This window comes from Ailuropoda melanoleuca, chromosome 17 (genome assembly GCF_002007445.2).
Source record: "Ailuropoda melanoleuca isolate Jingjing chromosome 17, ASM200744v2, whole genome shotgun sequence".
Taxonomy (NCBI): domain Eukaryota; kingdom Metazoa; phylum Chordata; class Mammalia; order Carnivora; family Ursidae; genus Ailuropoda; species Ailuropoda melanoleuca.
The window spans coordinates 38,503,769-38,508,348 of NC_048234.1; positions in this window are offsets into that span (position 1 = coordinate 38,503,769).

The following is a 4,580-nucleotide window of genomic DNA, read 5'->3' on the forward strand; positions in this document are numbered from 1 at the left end:
CAGCGGGTAGGGGAGCAGGCTACAAGATGGTTCCCTGGAGGATATTGTTGTGATCCCCTTTTTGTTTCAATGATTAGTAGATTCATTGGTGCTTATTACACAAAAACAAGTAATTGGAAAAAAACCATGAACCAAACAAAAGAACCTGCTAAGCAAGTCACAAAACACACAATAGGATTAATCTTTTTGTTTTCATCTGAGGCCAATTCAAAAGTAAAAGAAAGAAGGGGAGTGGGAGAAGAGGGAGGAGGGCAGAGGGGGAGAGAGAGAAATTGAGAAATCAAGGAGCAGGGAAAAGAAGTGGACATCAGGTCTTTGAAGGAGAAGAAAAAAATAAAACAACTTGGGAGAAAATAATCTGAAGAAATGAGTGAGGGAAGACTGAGCATATGCCCAAGAGAAGAGAAGAATGGATTGGAAGAAGCTGAAAGAATGAGAAATGGGAATGCTGAGGCAGAAGAAAAGCCTAAATGGTATTTCTGAGCCGCAAGAGGGACACTCTGTCTCCACAGAAGAGTGTCAGCCAAAGGGCTGGATTCCAGGAAAGGGTGATGTGGTTAAACAACACACCAGGGTTTGGTCTAACGGAAGGCTGACACTCAGCCAGCTGGGCTTTTCCAAAAACTCAGAGTGTTGTGGTCACTTCTGGCTGCTTCAATACTCCAGGCTATTAATTAGGAGGAACCACTAGATTAACCCTTGGCCATAATCACCTATGATGAGAGCTTATGCCCAGATGCTTGTGGGTAATTGAGGGCACTCCTCTGGGAGCTGCCATCTTGTTTTAGCCCTTCTGGTGCCCAGTGTGAGAATAGTGCATGCTGGGAGCACGCCAGGGAAATGGGGCTCATGCAAAGTGCAATTGCATTTATTAAGGAGGCTGGTCACTCCTAATAACTTTCTTGTAGCCTCTAGGTGCTCAGTGATGGCCAATCAATGAATCATTGGCCTTGTCAGCATTCAAATGACTAGGATACTTTGGAAATATTCAAGAGGTCTCCAAGTTTCTGTCCTTCTTCTGTTTTGCCCCATAGCCTTTGGAAACAAAACCAAACAAAGAAAATGCTTTTGTTGGAGTGGGGAGGAAGATTCCCATGTGCCAGGTGATTCAGTCTGCCTCAGGGAAAGGGGAAAACAAGGCTCTCTGTGATTTGGCTCTTGCTTCCCTAGACTTTTCTATGCCTCACCTTGGGTGGGTTCCTATTGTGCTGAGCTGATCACAGCTCCCTGAACAAATGATGCTTTCCCCTTATCTCTCCCTCCACTTGGAATGTCTTATTTCCCTCAACTCTGGGGAATGAATTTCTTTTTTTATTTTTATTTTATTTTATTTTTTTAAAAAAGATTTTATTTATTTATTCGACAGAGATAGAGACAGCCAGTGAGAGAGGGAACACAAGCAGAGGGAGTGGGAGAGGAAGAAGCAGGCTCATAGCAGAGGAGCCTGATGTGGGGCTCGATCCCAGAACGCCGGGATCACGCCCTGAGCCAAAGGCAGATGCTTAACTGCTGTGCCACCCAGGCGCCCCTGAATTTCTTTTTTTTAAAAAAATTACATAAACACTCTATTGTAGTGGTACTTCTTTCATAAAACTTTTCCTGATACACTGTACCCCTGCCCCATCCCACATACATGCAGTGTCTCTCAGCTCTTGGGGATCCCTCTTGTGTTTTTGGGTGTCTTTCAGAGTACCAGAGCACTTTATGGTATTGCTTTGCTTACAGGGCTCTCTTCCACTTCTGTCCTTTGCGGGCTGAAAATTAAAATCAGTGTGCATTGAATGTCAAGCAGTTCAATGAGTGGATAATAAGCACTTTTTACAGGCTGTGGAGGTGCTTTACACATCATGCCTCATCTAAGCCTCACACAGCCCTCAAAGGTGGTTACGATTATTAATCCTGTCCTTACNGCCTCACACAGCCCTCAAAGGTGGTTACAATTATTAATCCTGTCCTTATAGATGAGGAAACCAAGGCTCACAGAGGTTAAGTCATTCCTCCAGGACCATATTATTAAGTCACAGGAATTGGATTGACACCTAGATAGTCTGACTTCGGAGTTCTTCCTTTTAACCACTGCACAGGGAGTGCTAACTCGTGAATAATCGTGTCATGTCATAGGTCATGAAGGTACGGAGCATTTCTACCCACCGTGGATGTGATGGCTGCCAGGCTCAATGTAATCACGATGCCATGTCTAACTGTATTGAATGTTCATGACGTGTAAGACATTGGCTTTGCCTCAAGGAGTTTGACCCACTTGTAAAACTTCAACTAATATTTTGGGCAATTTGTGAACAACGCATTATTCTATGCACTCATTTAAATATATATATTTTTGGTACCTCTACATTCAAGGCATATTACTATAGATCATGTGAGCTAAAAAGAAAAATAAATACAACTATACCATCCCAATTTTCCAGAATGGGATGTTAAAAATGACAGCTTTATTGAAATATAATTCATATACCATAAAATTCACCCATTTAAAGTCTACAATTTAGTGGTTTTAAGCACATTCACAGAGTTGTGCAACCATTACCATTATCTAATTTGAGAATATTTTCACCACCCCAACAGGAAATCTTATGCCCATTAGCAGTCATTTTCTACTCCCCTCCGACAATTCTCTGAGTCCCTGATAACCACTAATCTATTTTCTGTCTCTATAGATTTGCCTATTAGCAAAATTGAGTTCATTTCTATGAAACCTATTCAATTTGCAGAATGGACAAGCTGATGATCCTAAAATTCATATGGAAATGCAAAGGACCCCAAAACAGCCCCCCCCAAAATCTTGAAAAAGAACCAAGTTGGAACTTTGTCAGTTTCTGCCAAAAGAAAAGAAATGACAGAAATGTCATCATACAACGTGTGACCTCTCATGTCTGGCTTCTTTCACTTAGCATACTGTTCTCAAGGTTCCTCCATGTTGTGGCATGGATCAATAGTTCATTCCTTCTTATGGCCCCAAACATATTTCATTGTATGGATAGACCACCTTTTGTTGATTCATTTATCTGTTGATGGACTTTTGGATTGTTTCTACTTTTTGGCTATTATAAATAATGCTCCTATAAACATTCGTGTATAGTTTTTGTGTAGACATAAGTTTTGATTTTTCTTAAGTACATACCTAGAAGTGGAATTGCTGGGTCACATGACAACTCCATGTTTACCTTTTTGAAGAACTGCTTTGGCAGTTTTTCAAAGTGGCTGCACCATGTTACTTACCCACTAGCAATGGATGACGGTCCCAATTTCTCCACATCATTGCCAAAGCTTGTTATTACCTATCTTTCTGATAATAGCCATCCTAGTGGGGGTGAAGTGGTATCTCGTTGTGGTTTCAGTTTGCATTTCCTCATTGCCTAATGATGTCAGCATCTTCTAATGTGCATGTTGGCCATTCATATACCTCCTTTGGGAATTGTCTGTTCAAGCTCTTTGCCCATTTTTAACTTGGGTTGCTTGTTCTTCTATTGTTGAGTTGTAGAAGTTACTTTATTTTACATTCTAGACTTTTATTTGATATATGATTTGCAAATATTTTATCCTGTTCTGTTGGTTGTCCTTCACTTTCTTGTTAATGTCCTTGATGCGCAAAAGATTTTAATTTTGATGAAGTCCAATTTATACATCTTTTCTTTTGTTCATGTTCTTGGTGTCATATCCAAGAATCTGTTGCCAAATCTGAGGTCATGAAGAGTTACTCTTAGATTTTCTTCTAAGAGTTTTATGGTTTTAGCTCTTTAGGTCATTAATTTTTTTAGTTGATTTTTGTATGTTGTGTGGTAGGGGGTCCAATTTTACCCTTTTGCACATGAATATCCAGGTGTCCAGAATGCTAAAGAGACTATTCTTTCCCCAATGGATGGTCTTGGCACTTTTATAAAGAATCAATTGGCCATAGATATAGGTTTATTTCTAATTTATAAACCAGATGTATGGGTTTATTTATTCCATTGATCTATATATTTAGCTTTATGCCAATACCATATTGTTTTGTTTGCTGTGGCTTTGTAGGAAGTTTTGAAATTGAAAAGTGTAAGCTCTTCATCTTTATTCTTTCTCAAGATTATTTGGGCTGTTCTGGGTCCTTTGCATTTCCTTATGAATTTCAGTATCATCAAATTGTCAATGTCTGCAAAACAAGGTAGCTTGGATTGTAAAAAAGAGATTATGTTGAGTCTGTAGATCTGTTTGGGGATGATTGCCATCTTGACAATATTAAGTCTTCCAATCCACAAAAATAGGATGTGTTTCAATTAATTTAGGTCTTCTTTAAGTTTTTTAAATGATGCTTTGTAGCTTTCATTGTATAATTTTACTTTTCTTTTATTAAATTAATTCTCAAGTATTTTATTCTTTTTGATGCTATTATAAATTGAATTTTTTAAAATTTCATTTTTGCGTTGTTCATAGATGGTGTATAGAAATACAATTGATTTTTTTCAAATTGATCTTTTATTCTGCAAATGTGCTGATTCAATTATTAGTTCAATATTTTTGTTAAAGGATGATTTAGGATTTTCTATATATAAGATCATGTCACCTGTGAATAGAGATAGTTTTAC